Source organism: Meles meles, chromosome 10 (assembly GCF_922984935.1).
Source record: "Meles meles chromosome 10, mMelMel3.1 paternal haplotype, whole genome shotgun sequence".
Lineage (NCBI taxonomy): Eukaryota > Metazoa > Chordata > Mammalia > Carnivora > Mustelidae > Meles > Meles meles.
Window position 1 is genome coordinate 46947855 of NC_060075.1, and position 13401 is coordinate 46961255.

General features: G+C 36.8%; 1 protein-coding gene across 1 annotated transcript in view; it reads right to left on the reverse strand.

The window, feature by feature from the left end:
- Positions 1-576: 576 nt before the first annotated feature.
- The window catches only part of ZNRF2 (zinc and ring finger 2), a 103558-nt gene continuing 90733 nt past the window's right edge, over positions 577-13401 (reverse strand). The window contains exon 5 of the mRNA XM_046020462.1: positions 577-11419. The gene's annotated coding sequence lies outside the window, so the exon portion shown is untranslated. The remainder of the gene's footprint in view (positions 11420-13401) is intronic.

Here is a 13401-nt window from a genome sequence, read left to right on the forward strand (position 1 = left end):
TATAACCTGGCAGTTCTACTTGCAGGTACTTACCAAGACAAATGAAAAAACCAATGTCCACACAAAGAGTTGAAAGCGAACGCTCATAGCAGCATTATTCATAATAGCCAAAAAAGTGGGAACAATCCAAATTTCCATCAACTGGTGAATGAACAAATGTGGTATCCATATAATAGAAAACTATTCAGCAGAAGTAATTACGAACTCATGTTTAACACGGGTGAACTCAGAACACTTTAAATGACTGGATTTTATGGTGTGTAAATTACACCTCCACAAAACTGTTAAACGTAATGGGATAAAGATTTCAACAGACCTTCCACCAAAAGACAGGCAGGAATGACAAAGGATATTATTATTAATGGTTAGGTAAATTCAAACTAAATCACGAAATACCACTACAGACCCACCAGAATTAGGCCAAGGCTCAAAACACTGATGACAGCAAATACTGGCAATAATGTGGGAAAACACAGCACTGGGGGGAATGGAAAATGGTACAGTCACTTTGGAAAACAGTTTGGCAGTATTTTAGAGAATAAAACAAATATTTACCATAGGACTCAATTATTCCACTCCTCAATATTTATTCAAGAGAACTGAAATCACATGTTCACATAAATATTTATCAATGTTCACAGCCACTTTGTTCATAACAGCCCAAACCAGAAAGAGCCCAAGTGTCCACCAACAGGGGAGTGGCTAACAAACCGCAGTGTATTTGTACAATGGAATACTACTCAGCAATAAAAAAGAACCGATTCAAGCAGTAACACTGATGCCTCTCACAGACAGGCTGAGCAAACGAGCCTTCCACAAATAAAGGACAAGCTGAATGCAGCTAATCTACAGTGACACAAGCAGATCAGTGGCTGCCCAGGGGTGGCGGGTGGATGGGTGGGAACTGGGCGTACAGGGGTTTGTCGTACTTTTTGAGGGATGATGGAAATGTTCTCTATCTCAGTTGTGGTGTTGATAGTTGCACAGGTGTATGTATGTACCCAAACTCATCAGACTGTACACTTAATGATGAATGTTGTTGTATATAAATTGTAACTGACTAGAGTTGCTTTTAAAAGGCTGTGAAGAAAAAAAATCTGATTAGAACTGTATCACCATTCTTACTGAGGAAACAGGCCTCTGAAATATGGAAGTGAGCTAACAAGTCTGCCTGGCTGTTTCTCCTGCAATCCTAGTGTTTGAAGAGCTCTCAGCTGTTTTCACCTGTTTAGCGGCACTGACACATACCAGGGTCTGGCACCAGCAGGAAACTGTTAACAGAGGCACAGTCACAAAAAGTAGTTTCCAGTGACTTTAATAACCTTATGCCTTGAAAGATCAGACACAAATGCTTATTCAAGAACTAGGTTTCACACATCATGTTATTTATGTATTTGCTACACAATGCCTCATCACCAGCTTTTGCTAAAAATATGGAACCGTAAGCTCTAAGGGCAGAAACTCTTCCATCAGTGTACAGGCAGTGTGCCTCACACAGTACCTTACTTCTACCCAACGTTCAATAAATATATGCTAAATGTATGAACCCACACTTCAGTTCAGCCTGCATTCCAGTTCAAGTAACTCCCACACCGTCTTCAGGCTAAGAAGACTTTAAGATGACCAAGATTAACTGGAAATCAAAGGAAATGGAATGAAAATCACATGACAACTACTCCCGGACAGTGGCTTTCTAGTGATTGTTGTGAGTGTAACAGAATGCTATTTCTGAATTATTAACTGCTGCATTTTTCATGCCTTTTGTTCCTGGTTGCTTGTGGTAACTGACTCAGTGACTCACTGAAGCTGCTGCTTCAGTAGGGAGACATAAGAAGCAAAACCAAGACATCATTGCTCAACTTTGATGTCAAAGTGTTTCTTTTTGTTTGTTTGTTTGTTTGCTTTAAATAAAGCCAAAGGAAGCAACATGACCCTGAAAGCTAAAAAGCGTTTGATTTGTCGGAGCTGAGCTCTGGAGGCAGAAAGGACTTTTAGCAATTTACAAACTTTGGTGAGCAAAGTGGAAAAAAAAAACCAAACAAACCAAGGATCTCAGCTTGGCTGGAACAGGCAATTTATTCTATGAACCACAGTGTTGGGAAGAATGGGTAATGACAGAACAGTTTGCTCGTTCAAAAAGAGCTGTAAGTTTAAGGAAGAGAACTGGAGGGCATGTAGCTAGACTTCAGTTGTAAAGGTCTAGGACATGCTTGGCACTCTCCTCCTCAATCAAGGCCTGGCGCCCCATCTGGGATGTGTGTGAGAAAACACCAGATCAAGTTGTAGACTGGCAGTGCAACAGGACCACACGGCAACAATGAACTCAGACTCTCTGGTGCGGGGTCAAGGCCTTAGTATCTTTCAAAAAATTGTCCTCCCTTCCTACCTCCCAAGCAGATCTTATCTTCAGCCAAGTTTTAGGGATACTGACTTGCAGGGATCCCGAAGCTAAAGAGTGCACTATACCTGTCTTCCCCTGGTGTAGCCGTCCTTGTGGCCAAGCTCCCTGGCAATTCCACCGCTGACTCCCTTCAACAGTGCCCTTGAACACAGAACCCCCACACAAAGCAGGGAGCAGCTTACTGAAGACAGCTCAGACTTCACCATTGGTGGCTCTCAAAGCTGGATTTGGAAGTCTCGGTTTTGTGCATGAGGGTCTGGTGGACAAGTTTAGCAGTTTAAGCATGGATGCGGCACAAAATTAACTCCTGCTGTAAGGCCTAAAACTCCAGCAACTGTCCCCACAGGGCTCTCTATGCAGGGGACACCTCGGACTTGAGCTTTTCATCAGCACTGCTCCCAATTCCTACTGGTCGCCACAAACACACCAACTCCTATCTCTACACTGACTCATTCATTCAGAGCTTGTGCATCTTTACCAAAACATGTAGTCATAATAAAAGCCAGTGGCATCTGTGAGAGCAAATAAAGAGGATTCCTTAAATAATCTACCTTTTCAAGGTACTTCCAGTCTCATGGAAAAAAAATGAAGAAACTCTTGACTCAGTTTAGTAACAAAAGAGCACCAGCTCTGCTCATGTATAAACCTAATTAACTTTGAGAGACCAAAGTCTTCAACAAGTTGGAATTACAAGACCTTCAGAAATATTTAGGACGATCGATTGAAGTGGAAAACCAACCTCCCAGACTCATCTAGACCTATTATCCACTGGTCACACATGGCTCCTGAGTACTTAAAACGTGTCTACTTCCAAATACAGATGTGCTATAATATACATCAGATTTCAAACACTGAAAAAAGATACAAAAACATCTCACTGATGATTTTTATACTAATTACGTGCTAAAATGACAATAGTCTGGATATTTAAATACCCCACGAAGGCCTTTAGCCTTTGTAATGTCTGAACTCCCAACAACAGATGAACTGTATGCTGATTCCCTTGTTGGAGATCCTCTAAAAGGGTAATGAATATCCTTAACATTCACAGATTTATTAACACTTTAATTTATAAATAAGCTACTTTAAAGGGTTCATGACATAGTTATCTGATATTTTTCTGAACTATAAATATGCACTACTAATAGTATACAGGTTTGCTTTCAGTCACCCAGCTACTAAATTATCAAGCCAATCAGAAAGAATTTAAGTCTTAAACTGACTTTGTTAGGAAGTTATTTTTTTAGTCAGGTACTTTTTAATTCTCATAAAATAATAAACACTGAATTCTTAAGTTTATGGAGAAGACCCAGAGGAATAAGGCACTATATGGCAGAATTTAACAAGGGTCTTATAATTACAGCATCATTAAGGTACTGCAGAAAAAGGATTTTCACTTTATGTGAGAAGTCAAATCTTAAATCATGCAATTATATTTTTGAATATAAGGGGTTTTTTGTTTTGTTTTTTTCCATTTCAGGACAATTCACTCTACGGTATTAAGTTTCTATTATTCTAACAGGCCTTGCTTTGTAGGAATTCCTGGTCTAGAAAGTTCCAAGTTATCTACTGGTCTATCTTTGAACCAATTCCGAGAAACCTGTGAAAGTCGTGTCCTCACAGATATGCTGTATTAGATTAGGGAACCTGTGAGAGAAACAGACTCCTTCACCTAATATAATACAAGGATATCCCAGGGTTTCTGCTGCTTCTCCAGGAACTAAATATAAGCTTATCAGTCCTCTTTTTCTGTCCTTCACTAAACAAAGATAATCATGAAGCACCCACTGGCAACCACAGCCTTCCAGAAACTAACAAACCTCTCTGGTCCTCCTCTAGCTTAACCCAATCCACCTACTGCCAAATAGCACCCATCTTCCCTGTATACCAACTTCTACAAATACTCTTCCGATAGAGCTTCCTTCTGAGTGGCTGAGAAGACTGACATAATGGAAAGGGTCTAGGACAAAAGGACCAGAAAGAAAAATCTCATGAATACTTCCGAATGCATCTCAGCATTTCACCACACAAACCTGGGAAAACATGGCCCTCTTGCAAATGGCATCTGAAGTCAAGGGGGAATGTGAGGGTGGGGTTTTGGGAGAGGTCCAGTTCAACCAATCTGATGTCATTACACTGGTGCAGGGTATCCTACTTATCGCACTTACTGACTCTTCTGACTGTGTTGGCAACATTTGTGTCTAGACAACTCCTGAACCCAAACGGCCACCCACACCCACACACATACATATACTCTTTTGCCTTGTCACAACTTGCGAACTATTCCTATCCGGCTTCTCTCTCAAGGCTCCGCCTCCCATTTCAGACCCAATTCCTCCATGTTAGAGTTGGTGTTCTTTATCTCTGGTTTTCCAGGAATACTTCTGACATAATCAGCTTTCCTCAAGCAGAAATAATCTGTCTTAAAACTCAATCTTTCATAACATGGAGAAAGTACAGATGGAGTTGTCTTGGTTTGGTCTTTCATCCCCCATGTGTAAATGATTACAAGCTGAGTTCCTTTCCCTCTCTAAATTTTTAAGTTCATCTTTCCTTTCCCTAGTGTCATTCCTTTAGTTTTGCCTCTCCGTATCTTGCCTGAACTGTTACCTTATCTAACAAAGTCTCTCTGCCTCTAGTTTCATTCCTCTCTAATCTGATGAGTAAATCTGACTGTCTTTTTCCTGCCTCAGATCCTCCAATCGTGCTTTGCCACCTGCTTACCTCTCTGGGCAGGGCAACTCTCCAAGAATATCCTGCTTGTATGAGCTATGCTTCTCTGCCTTAGGAATACCCTTCCCAAACCTTCCACTGCACGTGTCCTTTTATCCACATTTCCTGGAGTTATGTGTGATCTATTTGTTCTTGAAGACTTTGTTTCATCATTCCCTTGCCTAATTCAGTGTCCTTCCTCACTTCCCGTGCTATCCCTTGTGTACATGTCTGTAACAGCAATTATTACTCTTTATTACATGCTTGCTAACTTATTTGCTTCCCACACTGAAGATTAAGGTCTTACAGGTTGGCTATCTTAGATTTTCATATTCTTGGTCCCTAACAGTCTACAGAACCAAGTATGCTTAATACATGAGCTGGGACAGTAAATCTATAGATCTGAGAAAGAAGGAAGACCAGAACCCACAATGTCTTCTATTATATACGTAGGTTTCTCAAACGCATCAGCTAAAGTCCAAGACATTACTCTTCTACCTCATGACTGCAGAGAGTAACAAAAATATTTATTCATGGATGAACACAAATATTTTTATTGTCTCTAATAACCCCTAGCATTATTGTTTACTGCGTGTCTGCTGCATACATGTACTTTCCCCATTAAGCCTCACAATAACTTTGAGGTAGGCAATAGTTTCACCTCATTTTATAGGCAAAGGCAAGAAGGCACAGAGAAGTTAAGCATCTCGCCCAAGTGAAAGAGACAGCAATCCTGGCAGTCTGGCTCCAGAACCCATGTTCCTAACCGCTCTGCTACAAAGCTCAATACCTCCTGCATCATGAAAACTGTGAAAAGATTAATTACTCCTCTTTTTAAAACACAGTATTACTACATACAATCTAAAGTTTAAAAGTTATGATTACACATTAACAGACCATTCCTTCCCATAACTTAATAGCTCTACTACAACCATATTTCAATTAAAAAATTTACAAGTAGGTTTCACATTAGAAATTCCAAAGTACATTTTTACTTATGGTTATGGTAATAAAGAACTCTCCGTTCACTACCACCGTATCATTTCTCAAGCTATTTTAGACTTTTAACATAATGGGTATACAAAAATAGATAAAGAAACTGTGACATCAGTTAATTCATGGTAATCATTCAGCAATCAGATAATTCTCAATCTTACTGTAACATGCTGTCAACTTCTAGATATTACAGTGGGTAGGACGTAGTTCCCTGAAAACATTCTCTTATTTTCTATTTCTAAATAACAGGATAATCTGGCAACATCATTTGGAAATTTTATTTATTAAAATGTCAGTAATGAACTGTTCCATCTTAGTTTAGAACTTACTAATACAAGTTATTCCTAATACACTTTCTAAATTTCTTGTGATGGATGCTTTTGGTATCTTATTTAACAGGAAAGTACTTTTTAATAGAGGAAAGTAAGAGGTATTACAGAAGCGTCACTGTTGAAACCATGAACAAAGCAATGAAGAAGTAACTATTATTACTGTGATTTTCTAAAAATCTGATACTCAAGTCATTGCAAAGAGAAAAAGTATAATGGATTTCTATAATAAAGATCAATACCATCATCAAATTGCAAAATCTCTTTTTACCACCTTAGAGGGTCTGTCAACTGTATCATACGCACACAGGTGCCCAAAATGCTATTGACTAAAATGTAACCTTTACAAAATGCTAGTGCCAGGTTCACTGGTAAGAGAGAACATGCAGAATTAGTTTATAAACATAAACCATTGGTACCTATCAATCTCGGCACATCAAATAAAAAAGGAAGGCATGAAAATTTTTAATAGGAGAAATCAGTCACTTATTCTAAGACTTGGGGTCCTGACAGGTGCCTCAGTCCAGGGTAGAGCTAATGTCAATGTTGGCTGACAGATACTACAATAACTTTTTCCTTTATTTCGGGGATGTGGGTTTATGCCATATTGCTATTTGCTTCTCTACGAGCAAGAAACCAGCTGTTTATCTTACTACTAGACACTGGTCTAAAATTAATGATGGCTTAAATATCTGAAAATATACCAACTCCCCTAAGTATAGTAATGTTTCAGTTAAAACTTAGTGTTTCAGCTAAAACTTAATATTAACATTTTCTGGTTTTCTTCAATGCTTTTAAGTTTTAGGTATTTCCCACTCAATTCAGGCATTCTGTAATTTAAAAAGAACATTCAGGTTCCTAGCTTACACACAGCATTCACAGAATATGGCACTCAAAGCACTGCCTGGGTTAGTCATTACTGAAAGTTTTACCCATTCAGCTGTTCCCCAATAAGAATCACCACTAGGAGTATACCAAGTAGCAACTTCCTCTAAAGAAGACAAAGGAGTAATTTTGTTTCAGAATGAAAAGATATAGAGAAGAAAAAGAGACAATAAAACAGATAATTTAACTATTGTTATTCACAATATAGCAAAGAAAAAAACAGAAGTTACACACTTCCAAAAAAAGGGGTATGGGGTGATAGGCCAAAGACAAAATACTGGCATGCTGGAATTTTTTTTTTTTAACTTAGAAAATATCTGTACAAGAACAAGGGACACTTCACATTTAATACATTGTCCGTATGTATTGAGTTCACCTCAGGATAGATCCAACTGCAAGAAAATGGCCCCAATGAACTAGAAGATTTCCTGCAACTAACTAACTGTACTCACAAGTAATAAGCAACATTTATCTCTATGCAGTTTTACAAAGTTCCCAATAATCTGATGCATATGGAAACTTCCTCTATGGAAAAAGTAAGATGGGTTGGATACTACTATTGATGCATAATATAGGTATCAACTAGATAGGAAATACAATTATTCTTGAATATTTGGAAAGAGTCTCATGCTTTGTTCGAACTTGGTAGCTTATTGTTAGGAAATTTCCCTTCCTCAACTCTCCCAAGTTAGTAAATAAAATTAGGTAGTATTTACATTTAATTTACTGTCTTTTTCATTTAAAGAAGTCTCTCTTAGTCTTGCTATATAATAAGTTCATTTAAAGGACTGCTCTTAAACTTTACTGTACCCAAAATAGAAATTAAAATGAGCTTTGAAAAGGAATCTACCATTTTCACAAATACATTTTTAACCTGAAATCTTTTCAAAATACATATTGCAAATATGCTGACGGTGCCATACTCTCAGGCATTTTGGGCTACATTCTAATACAGTGTTTAGTGGGTGAGAATCGAAGTAACAGTGAAACATTTAAAATAAATATAAGACTTGCACCGAGAAACCAGAACCCATATAGCATGCAACGGTTAACAACGTGGCCTTTTAAATGTTCAGCTATCACCAAAAAAAAAAAAAAGTAGTTCTAGAAACCATTATTTATATTTCAATCACAAACACTGCTCTTAAAATACAACCTATATCGGATTTATAACCAGATCTGAAAAACACAGATTAAGATGTAGCTTAGTCTAATTTCTCTGGCAAAGAGTCAACAGTAAGGTAGAATAATCTTACTATCTCTTAATACAGTCTGGCAAAAACAACAAAACCCAAAAAGCCAGAACAAATAAAATGAGTCGAAATTGGCAATAAATCCATTATGAAGAGTGGCACTAAAGTGAAATTTCAGAACAGACTGCTTTCTAAATATGTAAGTGCAATCTTACTGGAAAACACGTATTTACAAAGATTCTAGAAAGCTATCACCAACTTGATGTCTAGGTTTTCGATCTTTATTTTGTCTCCATAATATTCAATTGTCAGTAGTTTCAAGCTACATACGTAAATATATCTGACGTGATTTTTATATCCTACTTACACTATTCAGTGTCCACATACAGATTTACAAATGTCATAAGTGACATTATGCAGAATATTGTAATATTTTCCAAAGTAGCAACTTTGACTTTGAATAAACACCAGAGTATCTGGGCTATTAAAAACATTTTCTTTTCAATTTCTAAATTCTTCTTTTTAGGGAATCATTGACAGAGACCAAACTTAAAAATGCCAAGCTTTGTCAATTTTAACAAAAAGGGATTGCTATAAACAGACCTTAAGTAAAAACTGCCCTAGACAAATATTAATAATCAAGTAGCACTCAACACAAATAAACACTTAACTTTCTTCTCCAACACAGGAGCCTGCCCTGTAGCAGCCGCGGCACAGAACCCTATGACAGTGCGAGGCTGAGCAAGAGACCGAGGGTGCAGGACGGGATGAAAGAAAAGGACGTAAACTTAAACTTACAAAATTGAGTAAACTGTATCAGAAAATCAAATTCCAAGAGAATATTAATAGGTAATTACCACAGCCAGAGTTAATCTCTGCCTTCAAGAATGGAAGACAACAAAACAATTCTTACCATCATACAGTATACCAGTAGTAGAAAAAAATGAATTATTCACAGAATATTCTAAAAGGCTTTTCCTGGGGTGAGTGGGTATGTGTGTACATGTGAAAGCTTACAAAATTAAAAATGTGAAACAACATAGATTCGTATGAAGATTTCATGATAATAGGAAAAAATTTAAGGAAAGAATATTTTCCTTGAGGAAAGAGTATTTCCCATAACTGGTTTAAAAAGCACCTATGAAACCATGCTGTCCACTGTCACAACCAAGGTTTTGGATGCTTCTGTCAATTGCAGCATAACAAAAGGCATTTCACAGCATAACTTTAGGGAAAATGTTATCTGGTCTAGAATCACACAGAAAGCAAAGAAAATTCCTTTAATTGTTTCTAAAACACCAATTTTTCTGGGTAGCAGCAATTTGCTCTTGTACGTGCCCTTTCAAAAAATATGAAACAGAACCAGAAACAGGGAAAAAATTTGAGAATAAGAATAGCAGCATTAAATAGAAAAGCAAATACTTAAAGTTTAAAATAAGGAAACAGTACTGTGCAACTTTCAATTATACCAAGTAAAGTGCACTGCTTATATGTTCACTGATAACATTTTCCCTATATGTCGAAAATATGAAATCTACTTATTGGTATCTTTTTATATTAAAAAAAAAAAGGACATTCACCACTGTAGTCCTGATAGCTCTCTTCCAGTATTTTTTAACCATTCGGATGTATTTTATGGGAGTATTTATTCACATAATTTTGCTTAATACATTTCTTTCTACACAAGACTGAATTTAAAAGTCTCTATAACATTTTCAATTACAGTAATAACACATTAATAAATTATAAATTAACAAAATCTTCATATTTGCTTTAAAAAATCATTTATCAAACACTAACCTCCAGATTATCTGGAAAATTAAAGATGCAAATTGTTATAAATCTGGCATCCCGATTAAATTCTGATTTTTAAAAGTATATAAAATGTCCCTCAAATTATTCCAACTTCCACTCAAGAAAATTTTATTTTACCCTTTTCATAAGTTACGAAGTTTACAACCTGCTAAACATTCTATTCAAATGTGGGAAAACTGTCTGGAGATGCAAAGCACAATAAAATAATTACATGAAGAGAACAAATAAAAATACCCGTTAAAACAAAATTATTATAGCTGACAGCACTTAAAATTGGTAATTTGTATTTTTTTAAAAAGTTGCATAGCTGCAAGATGATTCATTACTGATTAACTATTGAGCAGTTTTACTTGCGAGGAAATAATACATTTAATAAATTGCAATTCAATCGACAATCTTAGATTTAGTTCATTAAAATATTAACTATGTAACCTGATTTACTCTTTGGACTGCATTCTGGTACTGTTACACCTTTAATTTCAAATATTAACATATTTTAGCTCTCCTATGCAGAAGTCTATTTTCCACTCTTGGGGGAAAAAAAATAGAAGAACTTGAGATCATGGTCTACATTCAGACAATGTTTTACTGCTTGATTACATTTCTTGTTTTCACATTTAAGACTTTAATTTGTAAGAAGTACATTATGCGGTCTTCAGTTTAAGAATAGATGAATGCAGAAACATCGTGTTGGGGAAAATAAAGTGACCCCCAACTAAAAAACAAGTCAAAACACAACTAGTTGCACAGCTCTACAGAACTTAATAAAATCAACTTCTAAATCAGTTTAACTTTGGCGTCTGAGTACAAAATGTTTATCAGTGTTACCTATGTAGATGACTATTAAGGGATGTGCAGCATTTTCAAAATCCCTGTGTGTCCTTTATATGCATGTTTGGTACACTGAGTTCTGTGGCAACTGTCCTCTCTTCAGCAGGGTTATCCCCCTGTATGATTGTCCATCTCTGCATTACCAAGTCTCACAGAACTCAGATTTCTGGCTGAGTATGCCTGCAGTTTTTTCTTTTTCCAGAGACAGATCCTCATATCCTCGCAGTTTTTCAAGCATCTTGGAAAGACAAGAAAACCTGTGTGGAAGCAGATGCATTAGGTTTAAGCAGTGGTTCATAGTACCAATACCGATCAAAATACAACACCCATTTCCCCAGGAACACTGCTTTGGTTGCTATCCATTTTCATACACTTACTATTCTTAAATACTTAAATACTATACTTAAATACTTCAATTTACTATTCTTAAAAACTCCTAAAATTAGTGTCCTGCAAAAGAAATGACAGAAGGACCAATTCAAGTTTCAAACAGTTACAAAAAATAGCCACCACTTAACAGGATTTCTCCCTCCACAACAAAGACCACAGAATACAGAAAACAGACAACACATAACACCTGCACACCTATTAATCTTTCTCCAACTAACAACTTCCAATAAAAATAGGAACAATTTCCTAACTAATCAAAACCTTAGATTGTTATGTATATCTATTTTGGGCTGTCCATTAAATTCTTATGCTGAAGAACATCAGAAATGCTATATGTGGTGGGTTTTTTTTTTGTTTGTTTTGTTTTTTTAATGTTTTAACAACAGGAATGTCTGGGTGACTCAGTGGGTTAAGCGTCTGCCTCCAGCTAAGGTCATGATCCCTAGGTCCTGGCTTCATCAGGGTCCTTGCTCAGCAGGGAGCCTGCTTCTCCCTCTGCCTGCCATTCCCCTTGCTTGTGCATTCTCCCTGGCAAAAAAGTAAAATCTTTTGGGTGGGGGGGGTGGGACTCGTTTTAGCAACAATAAATCCTCTTCAAACCCACAGGTTTAATCTGAGACAGCAAAAGGGATGGGAGGAATTTATCATCTGACAAGTAAGAGCAGTCAGAACTGAAGCAAACACTTGAGTGAAGATATTCCACATCTGTACATTTATAAAAATGACTTCAAGACGCAGAGCGATTCCACTGACTTGTAGGATTTGTAAGGGCCGCTGTCACCAAACTAAGGTTCTATATATATATTTTTTTTTAAAAAAATCATTAAAAAGATAACACTGATGCATAAGGTAAGGAAACTGAAATGCTGTTTAAAACCAACATGTACAGACTATGAGATGAGACGCATGTCCCTTATACCCCGTAAACTCACTGTAACACTAAAGGAAAAATTTAGCTGACTGGATCATGAAATAAAAACATTTTTATAACCATAAAATCCCACCTCACATAAAGTTTACTGCTTCTAAAGGACACATTTTACCTATAGGTGGAAAACTTTAGATATATTACCTTGGTATGTAAAATATTAAGATAAAAATTTCATGTTATTAGCATGGGCTCTTAGTCCTTCTCTTTAAATGCTTCTATAATTTTAGCCATAGTTTTAGTTTATTGGCCCAGACATAAGGTTACACTGAAGATATTCCAAGCATCCTCCTCTTCAAAAAACCTGTTCACAGTGAAATAAAAACATACCTGCTCATATACTCAAAATATCACTCCATGGCCATTCTTCTTTTACACAGAAATCTTAACCCAATTCATACTTCCAGCATGTCAAGGTCTGATCTGAATCACCTCATGGTAAAAGGTTCAAAGCCACAAGTCTTCTCGTACCCTCCAGCTTCTCAGGAGTTCCCATTTCCCATGCAGAACCCTACCGTAATTGTGACAGAGGTCTCCCATCTTGCTGCAGTTCTTACTTCAGTCGCTGTAAGAGCTATTATCAAATCTCCTCTGTCAATACTCTGATCTGCTGCTACTGAATTATCCTCATTAAGGGCAATGATCTGTTCCAGTTTCCTGTCTTTAGTCTTGGCCATTCAGAAAAGACTGTTGGCAGTTACTGTCTTAGGTCTCTCTGAACACAGAGGCTCCAACTCCTGAAAGAATTCCAGGACTGGCTAAAATGTTCTTCCTGGATGTAAAAACCCCAACGCTTTATGTCATTTCTGAAGTCTTCTCATAAAAAGCTTTTCATATATACAAAGATATCAATTAACTATTTTTTTCACAACGCTAAATGATGTCATTTAACTCACCCCATGGAATATAGAAAAAAGCAAT